The sequence below is a fragment of the Amblyraja radiata genome, chromosome 37 (genome assembly GCF_010909765.2).
Source record: "Amblyraja radiata isolate CabotCenter1 chromosome 37, sAmbRad1.1.pri, whole genome shotgun sequence".
Lineage (NCBI taxonomy): Eukaryota > Metazoa > Chordata > Chondrichthyes > Rajiformes > Rajidae > Amblyraja > Amblyraja radiata.
This window is the reverse complement of record NC_045992.1, coordinates 669,530-693,034: the sequence shown is the minus strand read 5'-3', so window position 1 is coordinate 693,034 and position 23,505 is coordinate 669,530. Positions and strand designations below refer to the sequence as shown.

Sequence of the window (23,505 nt, the reverse complement as noted above, 5' to 3'; positions counted from 1 at the left end):
GATGAACAGCAAGGTGGAGATGACTCATGCAACAACACATTTGTATTTCCCCAGAGACCTGGAATCACAAGATGCTGGTTTACAAAAAATGGCATAAAGTTAGAAAAGGTACAGGGAAGATGTACAAGGATGTTGCCAGGACTAGAAGGTCTGAGCTACAGGGAGAGGTTGATTAGGCTGGGTCTCTATTCCTTGGAGCACTGGAGGATGAAAGGTGATCTTATAGAAGTGTATAAGATGGTGAGAGGAATAGATCGGGTAGATGTTCAAAGTCTCTTGCCCTGAGTAGGCGATTCGAGGACCAGAAGACATAGGTTTAAGGTGAAGTGGAAAAAGATTTAATGCGAACCGGAGGCCAAACGCAGGCATGTGGGACTAGTGTAGCTGCAACATGTTGGCTGGTGTAGGCAAGTTGGGCCGAAGGGCCTGTTTCCACTCTGTATCACTGTATGACTCTAAGTCCTGGAGTAACTCAGTGGATCAGGCAGCATCTCTGGAGAACATGGATCGGTAACGTTTCAGATCAAGGTCTTTTATATTGTGAAATTGGCACAAAGAGCTGAATATTGTTCATCTATTTTATTATTTTGGTAAAGGAAATTTCTCAGGATCATTGTTTAGAAATTGTATTTTTTTCAGTCACTCAGCGTGGAAACAGGCCCTTCGGCCCAACTAGCCCGCACTAACCATGGATTAGATTTTTTTGTCCTAATGGACAGTGATGCTAAAATGTGTAATGGGCAAATCCAGATCAATATTAATAATCTGTAGTTCAGGGTGACTGCAATGTAGCGAGAGGGAAGCATCCTTGCAAGTAACTCGGTGCAGTCTATGCATTGAGAACCAAAAGCCTTCCAATCCCCGTACCATTGTTGGTCTATTGTGTTGGGGTGTGACGGGCTGTGTATTGTGTAGACATTGTGTTGTTCGCAGAGAGAGGATGCTTTGTCACGAGTCACACAGTTGGTGATGTAGCAGCCTTCCTCTGTTGGAGCTTCACTTACTGCCATGCAGAGCCAATGTTGGGCTCTGCGCCAGTGTTTTCCCGGGATGAAGAGACTGCCAATTTGTTTCATATCGGAAGCTCTTTTCGGCAAGAGATAGAGGAAATGTTTGTTCCATCACTCTGGGTTGGATTTATTCCCAGATCGCAGGGCCTTTTACAATTTCTTTATTTGAATTGGAAAATAAATGCAAGTTGTATATTATCAGCAGTTTCTTGTTTCTGCATCTCCAGAGATAATCGGCAATAAGAGAGGTGCTGGCCTTCTGAGCCTCATTTTGTCATTTCCAGCAGAAAATATAAGGTGGAGATAGGATAAAATAGTCTAAGGTAGATAAAAACTCAGCGGGTGAGGCAGCATCTATGGAGCGAAGGAATAGGCGACGTTTCGGGTCGAGACCCTTCATCAGACAGAAATACAGTCTAATCATTATTCAGATGGAGGCAAAATATAGAAGAACTGTTTGCTTGTCTAAATCTCTAATTACAGAAAGGACAACTTGCTCAGTAAATCTAAAACGACACAAGACTGTTCTCTATCGGGTTTCTGACGCAGACTGAATCTATAATTCAAGACACCGCATTAAACGAGAAAATGAATTAGGCATGGAAACATGATAAACAAATTAGGATGATTTAAAAACCATATTGCTTCAGTTATAAGAATTAAATTTGGAAACTTATCGCGCGTGCTTATTATGCTAAACAGTTATAAGGGACGGCAAATGGCCCTTCGGCCCAACTTAGTTTGTGAGTCATACTACAAGCAGCGGTTTCTCAGAATGAGCACAGGAATTTAGAATCTTCTCCCGGTTGGGATTTGACACTATGTTTCCCAGGTTGGTGGTGCACTAGTATCATGCATATGTGAAGGTAGACAAAAAAGCTTGAGAAACTCAGTGGGTGCAGCAGCATCTATGGAGCGATGGAAATAGGCAACATTTCGGGCCGAAACCCTTCTTCAGACTCACACGCATATGTGAGCTGACACATCACTGTATCCTGTGTGGATGTGTGAGATAACGGAGCCCATTTGTTCTCATTGGGTCCATTCATTGCATTGCTCCCACTATCTGGAAAGTGAAAGGGCATTTGTGCAAGATAGTTATGTAAGTGTACCTTACATACTGTAGCCTAGTCTGCTTCCATCAGTGTGTTCTCCAAGGTGGAATATGTCACTCTGCGGGCCAGTTCCCATACTCTATCTCTAAACTGATAAATTAAAATCTGTGAAGCAGAAGAATTTTGATTTTAACAACTATACGAAGGTGATGCAGTTTTAGAAAATATGCAGTCTATTTTGTCACAAGGAAACTGGTTCCAGTAGAGTCATAGAGTGATCGAGTCTTACAGCATGGAAACTGGCCCTTCGGCCCATCTTGCCCACTCCGGCCAACATGTCCCACATGCCTGTGTTTGGCCCATATCCCTCTAAGCCTGTGCTATACATGTACCTGTCTAAATATTTCTTAAACGCTGCGATTGTACCTGCCTCAACTACCTTCTCTGGCAGCTTGTTCCACACACCCACCGCCCTTTGCGTGAAAGTCACCCCTCGGGTTCCTATTAAATCTTTTCCCGTTCACCTTAAACCTGGGTCCTGTAATTCTCAATTCCCCTACTTTGGGCAAGAGACTCTGTGTGTCTACTCGATCTATTCCTCTCATGATTTTGCACAGTAGTGGGTAGTACCAGTGGTAAGCTGCTGACAGGATGCAGTTCCTACTGAAGATAGACCAGCACATAATTCCACATACAGACTATGTCCATGAGGGATGGAAGAGTTAAAACCAACACCAATGGGTCTGTGTTTCTTAAACCTTCCATCATTTCAATGTAACAATTATAAAGAGTGAGTCTTCAGTCAGCCTTGGTTATCCACTTCTTGTCAAAACGAGTCATATTAGAGTTTGTGATATTCGTCCTTTCAAACTGATTCCCTTGCTACCCTGGATGTGCTGATTCAGTGTGAGCGTTCATTGCCCCTTCAGGTAAATAATTCACTCTCTATAACACGTTAGAATCACACATTACCCCTGGCTGTATGGAGCAGTGATGCTTGGGATCTAGCTGCTAAACATGAGATAGGAATTAAAACAAGACACAACCTGCTGGAGTAACTCAGGGACATGGAGGCGAACAGTGTGGAAACAGGCTCTTCAATGCAACTTGTCCACTATGACCCTTGAAAAGAATGTGCCTTTCCTCCCACGGCCCTCCTGCAGGTTAACCGTGCAAATCAGCCTTTGCATTATCGATCCAACTCCCTCGTCACTTATTATTCAATCATCCCTTTCCCAGCAGGATTGGTTGCCTCAAGGCCTGTCACACATTCCCTTTGACCATTGACCCTTGTCTAATGGTGACCAAGGCAGTCTGAAGAAGGATCTCGACCCGAAACATCACCCAGTCCTTCTCTCCAGAGCTGCTGCCTGTCCTGTTGAGTTACTCCAGCTTTTTCTGTCTATCTTCGGTTCCCTCCTACACATTCCTGCCTCCGGAAGTTGCCCCCCCTCGTTACTTTGTTAAACACCATCCTGGTTTAAGTGCCAATTCCAAACCTTTGGCATCTCGATTCTCCACCCTGGACCATCTTGGTCAATTCCATTGGTGGAAGCTGGGATATTCCCCCTAAAAAGTGGTGCTCAGATTTGTACAGGGTACCTGTATTCCCAAACTGTCGTTTATATAAGTTTATCTTCTCAATTCAAGGGATATAATTAACCTTGGTTATATTTGAAACACACCTGTAGAGGTACATGGGCAGGAAAGGTATGGAGGGATACGGGCCAAATATAGGTAACTGGGACTAGATTAGTCATCTAGGCATCTAGTGTTCAAAAGGGAACTGCAGATGCTGGAATATCGAAGGTACACAAAATTGCTGGAGGAACTCAGCGGGTGCAGCAGCATCTATGGAGCGAAGGAAATAGGCGACGTTTCGGGCCGAAACCCTTCTTCAGACTGATGGGGGGTGGGGAAAGAAAGAAGGAAAAAGGGAGGAGGAGGAGCCCGAGGGCGGGCGGATGGGAGGGTGGGAGGAGACAGCTAGAGGGTGAAGGAAGGGGAGGGGACAGCACAGGCTAGCCAAATTGGACAACCTAGGCATCTAGGTTGTCATTGAATAGTTGGGCCGAAGGGCCTGTCTCCCTGCTGTATAACTACTTGCCTCTGGTTGCGAAGCAATATTCTTTGGTTGTTTGTTTTAACAGATTTTGATTGTTTTCTCACTTTATGAATTGTGAGTGTTGCTGTCTGCTTTAACAGTGATATCATTCACTTCCTGTTGCCCAAGTCAACCACTCACTCACTGCCAGGCATGTTCCCAGCTCACAGCTCTGCCATATCTGACTGCAGCTCGTGCCCACCTCTGTACTGTTTCCTGCATCGCTGAATGTTGAAACCATGCACTACATATCCACATCATTAGTGGGGAATGTAGAGGAGTCGCTGTGGTGGATGTTCATGTTAAACATTTATTTGGGTGTCTTGTTATTGGTATGACTGTACGGTAAATCAAATCCCTCGTATGTTGCCAAACATACTTGGCTAATAAAGTATGATTCTGATTCTGATTCTGATTTTGAAGGAGCACTCCAAATACCAACAGTCAAGACACCCCAGAGTCAATTTCTCATTTAGTTTAGTTTAGTTTAGAGATACAGCACGGAAACAGGCCCTTCGGCCCACCGAGTCCGCACCGACCAGCGATCCCCGCACATTAACACTATCCTACACACACCAGGGACAATTTACACACACCCTAAGCCAATTCACCTACAAACCTGAAAGTCTTTGCAGTGTGGGAGAAAACCGAAGATCTCTGAGAAAACCCACGCAGATCACGGGGAGAACGCACAAACTCCGTACAGAGAGCACCTGTAGTCAGGATCGAACCCAGGTCACTGGCGCTGTGAGGCAAAATTCTACCGCTTCGCCACCGTGCTTTCAAGACCCTGTACCCGACACACATTTCCTACATTTCCAAAGCCAGTATTTCACGGACAGACAAGAACTTTGGGACATCCTGAAACTCTGAACGGCACTGCACAAATGTAAGTCTCATTTTTCTTCTTTTAAAAGCCAACAGCACAAAGAAGGCTTACTTCTGGAAACCCCATCAAACTGTGATGCTATTGAAATTAATTCCAAAGGCTCTGTTGCAAATTCCAGTCATGTTTATTTTGTACAATCACTGCCTGGCTTTTGGAGAAAGGGTAGCACAGAACTTCCTGACCTCTGGAACATGCTAAATGGCCCAACGCACAAACCAGTGCTATAATCATCAGAGTTGGGTGAAAATATGCAGATGCTGAACAGAACAGACTATTTATTTGCTTTAACAGGAACCATCCAAAAATGATTTCAAAGCAACAGTTGTGATTCTGTTTGACAGATAATGCAACAAATGAAATGTCAAAGTCTTACAGTGTGGAAACAGGCCCTTCGGCCCAATTTGTCCATGCTGACCAAGATGTGACATCTAAGTTTGTCCCATTTGTCTGCGCTTTGCTCATATCCCTCTCCACCATTCCTATCCATGTATCTGTTCAATTGTCTATTAAATACTGTTATAGTTTCTGCCTCAACTACCTCCTCTAGCAGCACGTTCCATACACCCACCATGTTATCCCACTTTCTCTGATAGACCATAGAACTGTACAGCAAAGGTACAGGCCCTTCAGCCCACAAGGTCCATGCTAAACACGATGCCAAGATTAACTAATCTCCTCCGCTTGTGATTCATATCTTTGCACATCCATGTGTCTATCTGAAACACCGTTAATGTTTTCACCTGAGAGAAAGGTTCTGACTGTCCACTATATATACATCTCTCATCGTTTTAGATACTTCTCCCAAGTCTCCTCTCAGCCTCCGGCATTCCAGAAAAAACCCAATCCAAGTCTGTCCAACCTCTCCATGTAATTCACACCCTCATATCTAGGGAGTTTTCGAGTAAACCTTTTCTGCACTGTTTCCAAAGCCCCCACATCCTCCTGTAATGGGGTGACCAAGGTGTAATGAGGTATCAAGGGGGGTAATAACGGCAGGGGTAGAGGAAATAGAGCAGGGTATCAGTGGGGAAGCGGTAAGTCAAAATGAGACAGGAGACAGAATGTGTGAAGATAAAGCTCTAGATGTAAAAGGGGCAAAAACGGAAAGGAAGGGTAGTAAAAATCATCTGAAAGTGCTTTATCTAAATGCACGGAGTATTCGTAATAAGATAAATGAATTAACGGTGCAATTAAGTATATATAGTTATGATATCGTGGCCATTACGGAGACATGGCTGCAAGGGGATCAGGACTGGGAGTTAAATATAGAGGGGTACTCGACAATTAGGAAAGATAGACAGGAAAGAAAGGGAGGAGGGGTGGCCCTTTTAATAAGGGAGGGAATAACGGCAATAGAGAGGAAGGATATTGCGTTGAAGGATCAGGATAGTGAAACAGCTTGGGTACAGATAGAGAATAATAAGGGGAAAAAAAACACTAGTGGGTGTAATTTATAGACCTCCAAATAGCTGTGACGCTGTTAGTCAGAACATAAATCTGCAAATAGTTGACGCATGTAAAAAGGGAACTGCTGTAATCATGGGGGACTTCAATTTTCATATTAATTGGGCAAACCAAACTGGGCAGGGTAGACTAGAGGAAGAGTTTATAGAATGTATTAGAGACGGGTTCCTAGAACAGTATGTCACAGAACCGACAAGGGGGGAGGCAATCTTGGATCTGGTCCTGTGTAATGAAGCAGGATTAATTAAAAATGTCATAGTTAGGGACTCGTTGGGAACAAGTGACCACAATATGGTCGAATTCCATATTCAAATAGAAGGGGAGCAGGTTGAAACTCAGGCTAGGGTGCTTAGTCTAAATAAGGGGGATTATGAAGGTATGAGGACTGAGCTGATCAAAGTTGACTGGGATAGCAGACTCAAGAATAAGACGGTACATGAGCAGTGGTGTACGTTTAAGGGTATACTGTATAACCTTCAAGAAAAATTTATTCCTATGAAGAAAAAAAGGGGTAAGGGTAAGAACAGTCAGCCATGGCTCAGTAAAACTATAAAGGATAGTATTCGGCTGAAGGCAAGGGCATATAAGGTAGCCAGAGATAGTGGGAGGGTAGAGGATTGGGAAGCATTTAAAGGTCAGCAAAAAATAACTAAGAGATTAATTAAGACGGGGAAAATAGACTATGAAAGGAATTTAGCGAACAACATAAAAACTAATAGTAAGAGTTTTTATAGCTATATAAAAAGAAAAAGGGTGGCTAAGGTGAACGTTGGTCCATTGGAGGGTGAGACTGGAGAGTTGTTGGTGGGGAACATGGAAATGGCAAAGGCATTAAACGAGTATTTTGTATCAGTCTTCACCATAGAAGACACAAAAAATATTCCAACGCTGGATAAACAGGGGGCGGTAGGAATGGAGGAGCTAAATACTATTAAGATCACCAAGGAGGTGGTATTAGGGAAATTAATGAGACTGAAGGAGGATAAATCCCCTGGGCCTGATGGATTACATCCAAGGGTCTTGAGGGAGATAGCGGTGGGGATTGTGGATGCATTGGTGATAATTTTCCAAAACTCCCTGGAGGCAGGAACGGTCCCAGTGGATTGGAAAATGGCCAATGTAACACCTATATTTAAAAAAGGAAGTAAACAGAAGGCGGGTAACTATAGACCGGTTAGTCTAACATCGGTGGTGGGTAAAATGTTAGAGACAATTATTAAAGAAACACTAACGGGGCACTTGGATAAACATGACTTCATCGGACAGAACCAGCATGGTTTTGTGAAGGGGAAGTCCTGTTTAACGAATCTGCTCGAATTCTTTGAGGAAGTAACAACCCGGGTGGATAAAGGGGAACCGGTGGATGTGGTATACTTGGACTTCCAAAAGGCTTTTGACAAGGTGCCACATAAGAGACTATTGCTAAAAATAAAAATTATGGGATTGGGGGTAATATATTAGCATGGGTAGAGGATTGGCTAACAAATAGGAAGCAGAGAGTGGGGATAAATGGTTCATACTCGGGATGGCAACCGGTAACTAGCGGGGTTCCGCAAGGGTCGGTGCTGGGACCCCAGTTGTTCACAATTTATATAAATGATTTGGAGGAGGGAACCAAGTGTAATATATCAAAATTTGCGGACGATACAAAAATGGGAGGAAAAGTAGGGGATGAGGAGGATAGGAAGAGTCTGCAAAAGGATATAGATAAGCTAGGTGAGTGGGCAACAACTTGGCAGATGAAATTTAATACTAATAAATGTGAAGTCATTCACTTTGGGAAAAAAAATGATAGGGCAAGTTATTTTCTAAATGAGGAGGAGCTGCGTTGTAATGCAACGCAAAGGGATCTAGGGGTATTAGTACATGAATCACTAAAAGTTAGTATGCAGGTGCAGCAAGCAATCAGGAAGGCCAATGGAGTTTTGGCCTTTATTGCTAGGGGGATTGAGTATAAAAACACGGAGGTCTTGCTGCAGCTGTACACAGTATTAGTGAGACCACATTTGGAATACTGTGTACAGTTCTGGGGTCCATACTTAAGAAAGGATGTACTAGCCCTGGAGGCAGTGCAGCGAAGGTTTACAAGATTAATTCCTGCAATGAGGGGATTGACATATGAGGAAAGGTTAAGTAGGCTGGAACTCTACTCTTTGGAGTTTAGAAGAATGAGAGGCGATCTCATTGAAACATATAAGATCGTGAGGGGCCTTGATCGGGTGGATGCACCGAGGATGTTCCCAATGATCGGGGAAACTAGAACTAGAGGACATAGTTGCAGAATAAGGGGGGGCTCTTTTAAAACTGAGATGAGGAAGAACTTCTTCACCCAGAGGGTGGTTAATTTATGGAATTCACTGCCCCAGGGAGCAGTGGAAGCAGAAACTTTAAATATATTTAAGACTAAAATAGATGTTTTTTTAGCTGCCAATGGGATAAGGGGCTACGGGGAGAGGGCAGGGATATGGACCTAGGTATGGTTAGTATAGTAAGACCTGAGTGATCTCCTGGACAAGTGTCGATCGCCTGGATTGGGGTCGGAGAGGAATTTCCCGGATTTGTTTCCCGAATTGGACCTGGGTTTTTATCCGTTTTTTTGCCTCCCCAGGAGATCACGAGGTTCTTGGGGTGGAGAGGGGTGATAGCGGTATAAAGGGGAGGGTAGTGTCTTGTGTTCTGTGTCTTGTGTCTACTGTTTGTGGGTAAGTGTGTCTGTTTAGTGTTCAGCCATGAGCGAATGGCGGTGCGGGCTCGACGGACCTGGTGGTCTACTCTCGCACCTACTTTCTATGTTTCTATGTTTCTATGTTTCTATGTTTCTATGACCACAGGTACACACAATACTCTTATAAAACTGCACCAAAGTCCTGTAACGATGTTTGATTATTTCTCCCAGGAAATCCAACCAACGTGCCTGCCCAGCTGCTGACTGACACCTTCACTGCTGGTAATTAAAGGGAATTATGCATGGAACATGTTCTGGAATGTTCAGTGGGTGATTGCAACAGTACAGCATCATCAATGAATTATAACAACAAGCTGATTCTCAATTTAACCATTAAAAAGATGACTCTGGATTTCTCGTAAAATTCTTGGTGTTAAACCATCACCTTGTGATTGAACCATCCTATCACCAACTAGAAAGCAGTCCTGACCTATCATCTACCTCATTGGAGACCCTCGGACTATCTTTAATCTGAATATTACTGGACTATCTTGCATTAAACATTATTCCCATTATCCTGTCTCTGAATTCTGTGGAGGGCTCGATTGTAATCATGTATTGTCTTTCCGTTGACTGGATAGCATGCTACAAATGCTTTTCACTGTACCTCAGTACATGTGACAATAAACTAAACTAAACCTCCACTAGGTATCCAACTCATGTTAAAGAACTGGATACTCTTTAACATGTGGGTCCTTTAAAGAAGATGTTAGGCTGAAATAAAATACCGAGTCAGGAAATGGCAGAGAATTGAAAAGCATTTTTCATGTCAGTCCCCATAACTCAAACCTTGGAAATGTTCTGGACTTAGTCATCCGCAGTTTGTGGAGGTCAGTAAATCACAGGGTTATGTAAACGTTCAAGAGTGAAATGTTAAAAAGACACCTGTTTAAAATATTATGCACCTTGACGGTTGACAAAAAGCCAAGGAGTTCTGGTGAAACTTGGTTTTATTACTCCTATAAATAAAGATTTGCTGAGATCTGCAAGTGTCATCGCAGGTGTACAGAGCTGTGGATCTTACCCTGTGATCATTCACTCTCCACTAGTTTAGAGATACAGCGCGGAAACAGGCCCATACGTCCACCGAGAACGTGCCAACCAGCAATCCCCGCACATTAACACTACCCTACATCCACTAGGGACAATTTACAAATATACCAAGCCCAGTTAACCTACAAACCTGCATGTCTTTGGAGTGTGGGAGGAAACCCAGGCTCCCTGGCAAAACCCACGCGGTCACGGGGAGAACGTACAAACTTTGCCTGGATCGCTGGTCGGCACGGACTCGGTGGGCCGAAGGGCCTGTTTCCATGCTGTACCTCTAAACAACTAAACTAAACTATCTGGGAAAGAAGTATATTTTGAAAAAATAGAAAGAATATAGTCGTAAGTAAGCAAAAGTGGTAGAAATTAAAATTACAAATAATATTAGTGTGTACAGGAAGGGTGTGTTGTAGTGAGTGAGATTGTAATTGTCTGAGATTGAAATTATGGTGTGATATAGAACATAAAACATTGGCGATTAGTACAGGACAGGACATGCTTGTGCTGGACAAAATGTCAAGTGATCTCCTCTCCCTGTATGTGACCCACTTCCCTCCATTGCCTCCCTGCATATTCATGTACCTACGCAAAAGCCTGTTAAACCTTTGTCATATCTGCTTCCACCACCACCCCTGGCAATGCGTTCCAAACACCCACCATCCTCTGTGTAAAAGTACTTTCCCCACAAGTCTGTAAATGTTGCTCCTCTCACCTTAAAGCTGTGCCCTCTAGTCTTTGATATGGAGACTGATTGGGAATTATGGTTTGGGGAAGTGAAAGGGAATTCCAATAGTAGATGTGGTGGAACGGGGTTAATGAAGGAAGATGTAGAGGTTCTTATTAAAGACAAAACCAATGCCCCCCAGTCTATGTAGTTCAGTACATTGGAGGTTTAGTTTGTTTTAATACAACAACAGAAAGGAAGCTTACTACTGTGAAGTTTACTACATTTTCATTTGCTTTAGATTGTCTGGCTGCTGTAAACATTAATGCCTGGAGACCTTCGTTCGAGAGAGTTAAAAGCTTCACAAACTAAGATCCATCACGAGGTCTTGTTTAAAAATATGCGTCTCATTTCACTTCCCCATGCCATTGTGTGACTTTAGATTTCTCCCATCGCTCCCGGAATCAAACAGATTGCAATCAGCTATCTCTAAGCTCACTTGATCCATCTCTGAAATCACGGAACATACTAGATATTATAACCAACCAATACCAAGTGCCAGATTACACACGGGTCGTTTATGAAAGGGAAATGCTGGCGAATAGCATGAGATACAGACCCATGTCGAGACTAATGCTGCCGTACCCACACCCACTTCTCATCGACATTGCAATGAAATGTGAGAGATACGGTTGGGTTTCAGACTGGTAATTAGTGTTGAGCATATAATTAAGGCCAGGGAAAGCAAGACTGCGGCCATGAATTACAGCTTTGTTCACTCATTTCCCCTCTTTCTCCTTTGAGGAATGGCATAGCTTTGTTGTGGGTGTTGGCTATTTGCTCAATCTGGTTTTAATAATTCAATTTTGAGAACAACATTCACTCCCTATTAATTTCCCTCAGCACATAACCGGATAACAGAGATGCAATTGCAAGGTCATATTTCAAAGCTAAGTTACACAACACACACGTTTAATTCAGCAAAACATTGTTGCCCAGGGTAGCATCACCTAGATGGTGCAGGACACCGAGCCCAGGTGGGTATAAAGTGGAACTGCACCAACATGCCCACAGGTCCAGCTGGATTTTAGACAAATACCTGGCTTTTTTTTTACTGGATGCTCTTATAACATTCCCCTCAACATTAAAATGTATATTGCCCAAGGCTGGCTGGAAGGGCCGAATGGCCTACTCCTGCACCTATTGTCTATTGCCTCTTGGCTTGTGGGGAATAACAGGAAACATTCCCCGGCCTATGAGCTTGGTCACCGTTTTCCAACATTATGTGGCTTTTACTGTTCAAAGTCACCATGAAAAGTTGGCCAACTTCACCAGCCAAATTCCAGTGGATAATAGTCAGTCTCCACACTGCAGCCTCTTCAACCAAAGTCACACCCACACTCTAATGTAAAGCTCAAATTCGTCACATAAAATGGGGCGGGAGATTGCAACTTTCACGTGGTCCACCCTGTTTCGACGAATGCAATCAACCCGGCGTGCACAATCAAATAAGATCAAATAGAACAAGTTGTCCTACAACTTTAGGCTGTGCACGCATACGCAAGAAGAAGGAGAGTCACATAAAATGCAGACACCAGAATCTTGATGTGCTGCAATCCTGATCAAACAAACACACACATCTCCTTGGGTCAAGATGGGACTTTTCAGAGACTTGGAAGTTTCAAGATGGCGCTGGAACGTGGCGACTCTCTACGTGTTGTTCCAGAAGAGGATCTATTGTACTCATGTACAGTGGGATTGGACTGGATAGCACACAGAACAAGCTGCACACTGTATCTCTGTACACGTGACAACAAATAAACTAGACTAACTAATTAAATCCATTGCTTGTATTTATTATTAAATAGTAATACAATTTGACGCATTGTATTTTAACAAATGATAATGTACTGAATGCAAAAATGTCCCCACAGGCAACGTATGCTTTTAAGGAAACATTGGATGTTATTATTCCTAATTGTGACAACCATGTCCTATTATCACTGTGGTATTAATTGCCGCAATAATAAATAAGAGAAAATTCAAGAAACAAATTGTAGATTTTGGAATAATTGAAAGGGTTTCATTAAACAGAATGTTTTTGTGAAAGAAGGGACACATGTACATTACATTCAAGCACAATTGGTTGTAGTTCAACATAATCATTGTCATTTTGTCACCTGGAAAGAGGAATGTAGCAATAATTTCAGGTGCTACACAGATCATTTTATATATATTTACTGTATCTTTTAAACTCATAACAGTTGTTTCAACCATGAAGTCTACAAGAAATCTAGTCATTTTTTATCTTTTAATTGTCTAAAGATGCTGGTAATAAAAGGAATTGTCATCAACCATTCTAATATGATGTTAAGGCCAGAACAACTGAATATTCTACAGCAAGTAATCCCCCATCAGGGAATGTAATGAGCCTATAATAAGGCAATGTTGAACCTGCTTAACAAAGGAAGAGAGAGCACAGCGGGAGGGAATGAACAGGTGATGTTTCGGGTCAGGACCAGATTGATAGAGTAGGGCGAGAGAAAGGGGTGGACAAAGCCTGGCAAGTGATAGGTGTATGTAGGTGTATGTAGGTGTATACTGGTGTATACATGTGTACAGGCGAGGTGGGGGGTGGGGTGGGGGGGAGGGGGGGGGGGGTGGCAGATGGATGCAGTAAGTGAAAAAAGCATGAGGTGGAAAGGAATCAAAGGGTTGTCAGATAAGGAGGAAGAGGAGTGAAATGTAATGCTGGAGGAGATATATGGATGGACTAGCCTTCAGAAAGATGACAGGAGATGTCAATGAAATACAGAATATTTTGATGGACCTTGGCAGCTGGCTGTGGAAGATGGGAGATTGGCGTTCTCACCCCACAGCATCTTTCCAAGCCCAATACATTGTCATGCAAAGGCTGTTACTGTGACCTGGTTGATAATATCTGCAAGTTCGATTGTGACATGGCTGTAATAAATCAGAATTAACTCCAATACCAAAGCAGTGATATTATCACAGACTATTTCCTCCTGCTCTGTAATTAGGCTTCAGAGTAACGAATTAGCAAATAATTGTCACTTCTTTCTCTACAGATCATACCGCATTCACTGTTGAGCTCATTTAACATTTAGAATAAAGGTTTCGAACCTCCTACATTTGCCGGCCGAAACTGATCAAACGAGGACTTACAACCCTTATTTAAAGACAGCATGAAGATGGGTCTCGACCTGAAACGTCACCAATTCCTTCTCTCCATAGATGCTGCCTCACCCCTTGAGTTTCTCCGGCATTTTTATCTACCAATGATAAATTAATTAATAATCTGTCAAAATTATTTGCGTTTTCAGAAGATTTTATTTTCGCCTTGTAATTTATCATTCAAAAAAATCAGAGCATTTTATAAAAATCAAATTACAAAATTGAAAACAAAATTAAGGCAAGAAATAAAAATGTTTGACGGTCTCACAGCCCTTTGTTGCTGTAGGTTGGGGCTCAGCGATTTAGACGGTGGTGTTATTACATCCTCCTTTAGCCTGTCACCACTGAATGGAAATGTGGAGGTTTTCTCCATGTGTGCTGCCCAGGTGTAGCGAACCTTCAGCTTGGCTTGTTGTGGCCGTTTGGACCATTACATCTCGTGATAGATCATATCCCGATCTTCCTCAGGCTCGTTCATTACCTCCTCCACTAAAACGACTCTGCCTGCCTGGGCTTGATGGTGGGGAAGGCTTGGAATGCCGTGGTGGATCATATCCCGATCTTCCTCTGGCTCATTCAGTGGCCCAGGAGGTACGACCATCTTTAAGCCACGTCCCTGCTGTGCTCTAATGACACGATCAAGACTTGAGTCTTCATCTGGCGAGCTCATCCTCGGCAGGTGAGGAATATTGGAAGAACCATGATGGATCATATCCCGGTCTTCCTCTGGCTCATTCATTGGACTCTCATCCAGCACCAAGGTGCGCACCTGGAGTTGGTGTTGGGGAGTATCTGGGGCTGAGTGGTAGAGCCAGTCCCGATCTTCCTCTGGCTTATTCACCAGCTCATCCTGAACTGGCACCTGCTCTGAGTGGAATGTCTGGAGGTTTAGATCAAAAGAACCTGCATTAGTACGGGTATCATAGGTTACAGGGAGAAAGCAAGAGAATGGGCATGAGAGGGAAAGATAGATCAGTCATGATTGAATGGCGGTGTAGACTCCATGGGCCAAATGGCCTAATTCTCCTCCTATGATTTATGACCATATGAGGATGATTGAAATGTAATACTAACTGAAGGACTGGATGTCACAGTGAGTTACCACATTACCTCTTGCTATGTATCCTGAAGTTCACACTACTAATAAATGACTCTTTCTCAGAAGGCTGCAAGACTCCTTCAGTAAACCAACTTCACAATCCATCATGATCGACACAGACATTGTGACCGATGTGCCTGTTACTATGCTGCATTGTTGTATGATGCACTGTTGTATGCAGCACTGGTGTATGCTGCACTGGTGTATGCTGCACTGGTGTATGATGCACTGTTGTATGCTGCATTGTTATATCCTGCACTGGTGCATGCTGCACTGGTGTATGCTGCACTGGTGTATGATGCACTGGTGTATGCTGCATTGTTATATCCTGCACTGGTGTATGCTGCACTGGTGTATGCTGCTTTGTTATATCCTGCACTGGTGTATGCTGCACTGGTGTATGCTGCATTGTTATATCCTGCACTGGTGTATGCTGCACTGGTGTATGCTGCATTGTTATATCATGCACTGGTGCATGCTGCACTGGTGTGTGCTGCACTGGTGTATGCTGCATTGTTATATCCTGCACTGGTGCATGCTGCACTGGTGTGTGCTGCACTGGTGTATGCTGCACTGTTGTATGTTGCATTGTTCTATGCTGCACTGGTGTATGCTGCACTGGTGTATGCTGCACTGTTCTATGTTCTATCATTCAACATCGATCTGGTTCTCCAACCATCTGACATAGACATGTTAAACTTGTGTTAGTATTCGAAGGACCACAAGGCAATGTGAATTACGCTGATATTTTATAGAACAGGTGGCTCTATAGACAATAGTTGCAGGAGTAGATCATTCAGCCCTTCGAGCCAGCACCGTCATTCAATGTGATCATGGCTGATCATGGCGCTATTCTGAGCGAGTGTCTACAAATCACTATTGTGGTTGGTTGGAGGTTCCTTCATTCATGAAAGGCATAGGATCATCTGTCATTAATATTTAGTGCAAATAAAATCCCTTGGGGTTTGCACATGATTGCTATCATCTTCATGGATTCAAACAGGGAAACATTGACTATAGAAGCATGAATACCTTGCCGTTTGCTATAAAATATTGATCTTTATTAGCTGAGTAATGCTGGTAGACTGTTCTTGCTGGGTCACACTAGCTACACTTTGGACATGAAGACTCTGGCAGGAGATAACATGAAGATCACAGTCTTAGTTTCACTGTTGATTTTCATGATGGCATCACGGATCTCAGCTGGATATCAGAATCAGGAATGATACTTGTGAGGGCTTTATAACAGGATGAAGTAGAATATGAAGTTCATATTTTTGGTTTGATCTTTAATTTATATTGGATATTGACTTTGGTCATAATTCATGGTCAGACATTCCTGGACTGGTTGATCTGACTGACTTCACCCACTGCTGCTGTCAGGAGGCTGCTTAATGTACGAGCCATCAATTAAATACAAAGATCCCAGAAGTACTAAACAACCCTTGTGGCCGTGACCAGAGTCAGTGATGAAGCTCAGCTTCACCGACAATACAACTACACTAGTGGTCAGTTAACAAGGAACAGCGAGGAATATGGGTGTTGTTGGCTGTTGTGTGTATTGGGGGGCTTTGATCACCCCGACTGTGGATGGCTTGACTGCCCCGACCACGGGAGAACATGAGGAAGAAGATGGAACTTTATTGCCTTCCATCACAGTGAGGAATGTGGAATCCACTGTGATGGATGGTTATGTGAACATTTATGTGACTGTGTGTCTTGTTGCTTTTCACTTAGTATGGCTGTATGGTAACTCAACTTTCATTGTACCTTAACTGGTACATGCAACAATAAACTGACCTTGAAACCATGAAACTTCAGCATGTGGGGCCGGCCAGTCCTCAATAACACACATTTCTCCCACGGCACTCACTATCCACTCACCCAGCTCCTTGCCCTTCCTTCGTACACTCATTTCCCAATGCAGTGTTCCCTATGCTCCTTTTCCCCACCCTTTCTAACCGCCCCTTGTCCCCTTCAACCCGTTTACCTTCCTCCAACTTTAGATTTCACTCCTCTTTTCTCCACATCTGACACCTTTCTGTCTCCTTTTCATCTATAGCCTTTGCCACCTAATCCACCGTTCTGCAATCACAGCACCCCCCTTACCTGTATCCACCTATCACTTGCCAGCCTTTGCTCCATCCCTCTTCTTTCTTCCAGCTTTCTCCCCACTACTTCATCAGTCTGAAGATGGGTCCCGACCTGAAATGTCATCTGTCTATTCCATTCACAGATGCTGCCTGACCCGTTAGGTTCTTTCAGCACTTTGTGTTTTGCTAGTGACAATTCATCTCTTGACATGTAACTACGGTCATGGTCTTTACATTTATTTGGCATGTTCCGGAACTGAATTTCATTTCTTGGAAATAAATAACCATTGCAATCCCACAATCATGACCATTCCTGGATTTATTGTGATGTCATGGGTACATCTCACCTTCATTACTAATGCTGGAAGAAGGATGCCTACAATCTCCAGGCTTGGTCTATGTGGTCTATTTTTACTCTATGTGGTATATGTGGTCTATGTGGGCACTGCCCCTATATGGCCTGGAGCAGATAGGCATTTCCTATTGTATTTTTGCCAAGGTTTATGTCACTAAACCTTGGTCATCCATGCCCCATCCACATCAGTGTCACACCAACATTTTGTAAGTGGCTTCCATTTGAGGGGATTCCATTATCAGGGAAATTCTCTTCAGGAATCTGCTTCCCCCATTTCCTCAACATAATGTTGCTCACCTGTGGACAGGAGCCGGCAGCTTGGAGAAGAAACATCAGCCCAACCACAGGAATAAATATCCTAAAATACAACAGGGCACATTAAAACAGGAGCAGAAATTAAACTGATCAATTGTTGAGCTTTTCCCTTGTCACAGCAGTAATAGTCATGGTCATACAAGGTGGAAATAGGCCCTTCAGCCCAGCTCATTCATGCTGACCAAGATGCTTCATCTAAGCTCGTCACATTTGCCTGCATTTGGCCCATATCCCTCTAAACCTTCCCTATCCCCTTACATGTCAAAATTTATTTTGAGTTTTGCTATAGTACCTTCCTCAACAACCTCCTCTGGCAGCTCGTTCCATATACCACCCTCTGGGGAAAAAGTTGCCCCTCGGGTTCCTAATAAATCTTAACCTTCTCACCTTAAACTTATGCCCACTAGTTCTACATTCCTCAATCCTAGGAAAAAGACTGCATTCACCCCATCCATTTCCTTCATGATTTTTTACATCTCTATAAATTCATCCCTCAGCCTCCTGCGGTCCATGGAATAATGTCTGAGCCCATCCAACCTCTCCCTATAGCTCAGGCCCTTGAGTCCTGGCAACATCCTCATGAATATTCTCTGCACTCTTTCAACCTTAATTGCATCTTTCCTACAGCAGGAGACAAAAACTGAACAGAATACTCCAAGATAGAGCCAAAAAGCTGGAGTAACTCAGCGGGTCAGAGATGGTCTCTGGAGAGAAGGAATATGTGACATTTCGGGTCGAGACTCTTCTTCAGTCTCCAAGTGCAGCCTCGCCAATGCTGAGTACAATTGTAACATGGTGGCACAGGGCAGGTTTCATACACAGAGGGTAGTGGGTGCCTGGAACATGCTGCCAGGGGTGGTGGTGGAGGCAGATATTATAGTGGCATTTCAGAGGCTTTTCAGACACGCTCATGTACAATCAACACTCCACCGCTGCTTTTTTCTTGCAAAAATAAACCTGCAAGTGCTTCTGCCACTGAACCAGCCTGCAGCTGGATCTCCTGCTGCGGTGAATCAGTGCAACACACGGCTGGAAATTTTAGTCAATTTTATATCGAGTTAGAAAGTTTCCGTCCCTGAGTGGAGCCGAGGGTAAGACGGAGAGATCTCGATGCCCAGCTACACAGTTGTACTGTAATGGAATGTTCTGTTGCCTCCGGTCCGCGTGGGCAGTTTAAAGCTGGGTGTAAAACATTCAACACAAGCATCAACTGCATTCACAAGTTTAGCAATTTTCACAATATTCCAACACAGCGCAAGGGAACCAGTGACTTCATTTTGCCCGGAGTGACTGCGGAGAGACTGAGTCACCGTGCTTTGTGCCGCTTAGTGCTGGCCACTTGTATATCATGGGCTGTCAGCTACCTGCTGGGAGACAGACACAGCAGAGAGGGAATATCGGGCTTGCTGCCAAGATGCAACCTCCTCTGTCTCAGCTGCTCTGCAATCCGTCCACCTCCCTCGCTCCCAGGGAAACCACTCTGTAAATGTGGCAGAGAATTGGGTGTCAGTCTCCCGGTGATGTGACTGTGTTACTGTCAGGATTAGAGGTCATTATGTCTTGCCTTAATGTCAGCACCTTCTGGGGCAGGAGCTTGTACTGAACATGTGCGATCACATTGACATCCGCAGCATAGTCCTTAAACAAGCTGTATCAGGGCAACAATGTCAAATATTGTTCCTGTCCTCAGACTAATGATGGATTGTTGCTGACTAACCAACGCTGGATGGAACTGGCCTGTAATTACAAGCTGAATGGAGCTGTGAGACACAGAGAGACTCTGTGCCAGCATGGTGTGTGATCTGCAATGCGAATTACAGCCCCTCACATCCTTGTATATCGTTTAAATAGCTCGGTGCAGACTGAAGACTCAAAGGTAATTCAAACACCTTCTTCACCAGCTTCGAGCTGGAGATCAGCTTCAGTACCAGGAATGAAGGGAACCATTTATAGATCAGTTTTAGTTTAGTTTATTGTCACCGCGGGGTACCGAAATACAGTGAAAAGCTTTTGTTGCGTGCTAACCAGTCAGCAGAAAGACAATACATGATTACAATCGAGCCATTCACAGTGTACAGATACATGATAAGGGAATAACGTTTAGTGCAAGATAAAGCCAGTAAAGTCCGATCAAAGATAGTCTGAGGGTCACCAATGAGGCAGATAGTAGTTCAGCACTGCTCTCTGGTTGTGGTAGGTAATAGCTTGAAAACAGATGGGAAGAAACTGGGAAGAGTCATACAGTACAGAAACTGGCCCTTCGGCCCAAATCATCCGTGCTAACCAAGTTGCTTCACCAAGCTCACGTTTGGCCCTAAGCCCTCTAAACCTTTCCTATCCACAGAGGAGTCCAGTGTATTTTATTTGTTCCGCATACTCATGTGATGAAACACGCGTGGTTGTATGACTTCCTCCTGTCACTTCACTAGCAGCTTGTTTGCTAAGTGTCTGAGCCTGAATCTCACTCAGAGGTAACATGTAGCTGTTGGCTCAGCACCAGAGACCCGGGTTCGATCCTGACCTCGGGTGCGGTGTGTCGAGTTTGCATCTTCTCCATGTGGCCACATGGGTTGCCTCCCACATCCCAAAGGCGTGCAGGTTTGTAGGTTAATTAGCCCCTGTAAACTTGCCCCTAGTGTGTAGGGAGCGGATGAGAATGTGGGGAAACATAGAACTAATACCTAGGAAGGAACTGCAGATGCTGGTTTAAACTGAAGACACAAAAGGCTGGAGTAAATCAGCGGGTCAGGCAGCATTTCTGGAGAAAAGGAATAGGTGATGTTTCGGGTTGAGATCCTTCTTCAGACATGGCTGACCGATGGTGGGTGTGGATTCGGACCATGCCCTCTCAATAGTCATCTAACAAAGTTATTGTGGACCATGAAATACTCATAGATTGGCGACTGATTGACAGGAGGTTGCCACATCATGTGTGATCATACACAGTATTAATATTGATGTAAAAATGGGAATGGGCGGAAAGGCCATTTACTGTGTGTGTGTGTGTGTGTGTGTGTGTGTGTGTGTGTGTGTGTGTGTGTGTGTGTGTGTGTGTGTGCGTGCGTGCGTGCGTGTGTGTGTGTGTGTGTGTGTGTGTGTGAGGGTGTGTGTGTGTGTGTGTGTGTGTGTGTGTGTGTGAGGGTGTGTGTGTGTGTGTGTGTGTGTGTGTGTGTGTGTGTGTGTGTGTGTGTGTGTGAGGGTGTGTGTGTGTGTGTGTGTGTGTGTGTGTGTGTGTGTGAGTGTGTGGGCAGCAGGTGTTGCTGGCTCATTGTTTCGGTGTTAGGGGTCATGTTACCCCTGAGGGTCAGTAGGGAGTGAGTGAGGGGAGCCTCGGGCACACACCGGCCCATTGAGGGCGCACGTGGACACCTGGACAGGAGAGGTCAGGAATGACATCTAGTGTGGAGCGGAACGACCTGATCAGAGCTCAGTCATAGGACAAGCATGTTCTCCAGAGATGCTGCCTGACCCACTGAGTTACTCCAGTACTTTGTGTCATTTTATAGTCCAGCATCTGCAGTTCCTTGTGTCTACATTCACAGTTATAGATCACTGATGGAGCCTGGGACCCCACCCCCCCCCCCCCCCCCCCCCCTCCTCTGGTTTTCTACTCGTTGCATTTAAAACACATCTCCTGAACTCACTCTTGGCCTCGTGCCTGTTGTTTTAGTTCTATGTGCCCTGCTTACTGAGCTGACACCCAGACACTGCTGCCTGCATCTTCCACACACTCTTCACTTTCAAGTACAAGACCGGAATTGGGAAAGGAGACACAATGTCTAACCAGTGATTTATGAAGAGTTGCCACAACCTGGCTGCCTTTGTGCTTTATTTAGCCTGACCAGTCCTTGAACAGCTTCATCAACATCATCGACCCGAAACGTCACCTATCCATATTCTCCACAGAAGCTGCCTGACCCGCTGAGTTACTCCAGCACTCTGTGAAACGTCACCTATCCATGTTCTCCACAGATGCTGCCTGACCCGCTGAGTTACTCCAGCACTCTGTGAAACGTCACCTATCCCTGTTCTCCACAGATGCTGCCTGACCCGCTGAGTTACTCCAGCACTCTGGGAAACGTCACCTATCCCTGTTCTCCACAGATGCACAACACTGCTCCACCTCTGCTACATTACTGCAACAGTCCCTCTGTAATCTGTGTGTTGCTTTAGGACATATCTTTCCTACACCAGCAAGCGTTATGACTTCTGTCAGTTTTTGTTTAGCAGTGTCAGTGCTGGCACAAAGTGAGCAAAATATTACAGACAAGAAGCATATTTGACTGACAGCCATTAGTGTCGGAGGGATCAGACTTGCAGGAACTCCTACAACATGACTGCACTTTTAAAGAAAATATTCTTTGCCAGAGAAGAACTTAGTCCAGAGATGAACTCATCCTTGGCTATTTGTCACCGTGTGAGACGCACAGCAAGAACTCAGGCATCTGTGCCTTCGGTGGCCAACATACAGAGCTAGTAATTGGTGTTATGGGAGGGGGTGAGCATCCAGAGTTGGGGAGCTTGGGGAATGTGTCTCTGACCTTCACAAACCCTCTCCCTTCAACATGTAACTCCTGGCACTGCTGTGTCCACAGCTGGAACAGTGGCCATCTACCACGGGACAATGATAAACAGCTCACTGCAACATTATTAATGCAAACACAGGCTGCAATGCCACCCTGGGCATCTTGCGGTGAACAGTCACTCTGTAGACTTGTGACTTGGTCCACTACACCAAACCCAGCCAAACCTTCAAATCAAAAGCTCTCTAAATAATCTGACAATGAAACACCCTTGACACCAGCCAGGTTTATGTTGAACAGTGAAGAAGGGTCTCGATCCAAAACGTCACCCATATCTTTGTGCATAAGTCTGTCACTGTGTGTGTGTGTCCCTGTGTGCCCCATCATGTCTGTGCTACCACCCCCCCTATCCTAAATGGTGACTCTTTATCTGAATCCATGTCCCTCCGTTCTACATTTCAAAACTAGGAGATAAAATGAACACCAACTTTAAGCTGCCTGTCCGGCTGAGTTACTCCAGCATTTTGTGCCCATCTTCAGTGTAAACCAGTATCTGCTGTTCCTTCCTACACATTTAGGTTGTAACCGCCTTACATGTAACTTATGCCCAACACAGTATAAAATGGAGCAAGATAATAAGAATGTAATTCTCACTTTACCTCTGCATTGTCGAACAGGTGGGTTCCCTTGGATCTCAAATGGCTGTACCTGAGCACGCACCTGAGCATGCACCTGAGGACTTTTATTGCATTAGACCTTTCGAACAATGGCCAAAGTTCAAAGATATACATGTTCATGGAACAACAGTGAACATGTGGAAACTCTGCTGTGTGTCACTACCATGTCAGGGGTACAGAGTACAAGCCCCAAGAGGCAATGATTCATTTGCGTGGGCTAATGCTGGCATTACTCATAAAACAACCAGGTTACGTAGGCAAAGGCTGGACTTTAGCCATAAGTAGGATAG

General features: G+C 44.3%; 1 long non-coding RNA gene across 1 annotated transcript; it reads left to right on the top strand.

The window, feature by feature from the left end:
- Positions 1-4,905: 4,905 nt before the first annotated feature.
- On the top strand, positions 4,906-9,599 carry LOC116966533. The gene is made up of 2 exons (XR_004410046.1): positions 4,906-5,058; positions 9,419-9,599. It is a non-coding gene; the product is annotated as an uncharacterized LOC116966533 (long non-coding RNA).
- Positions 9,600-23,505: the final 13,906 nt, after the last annotated feature.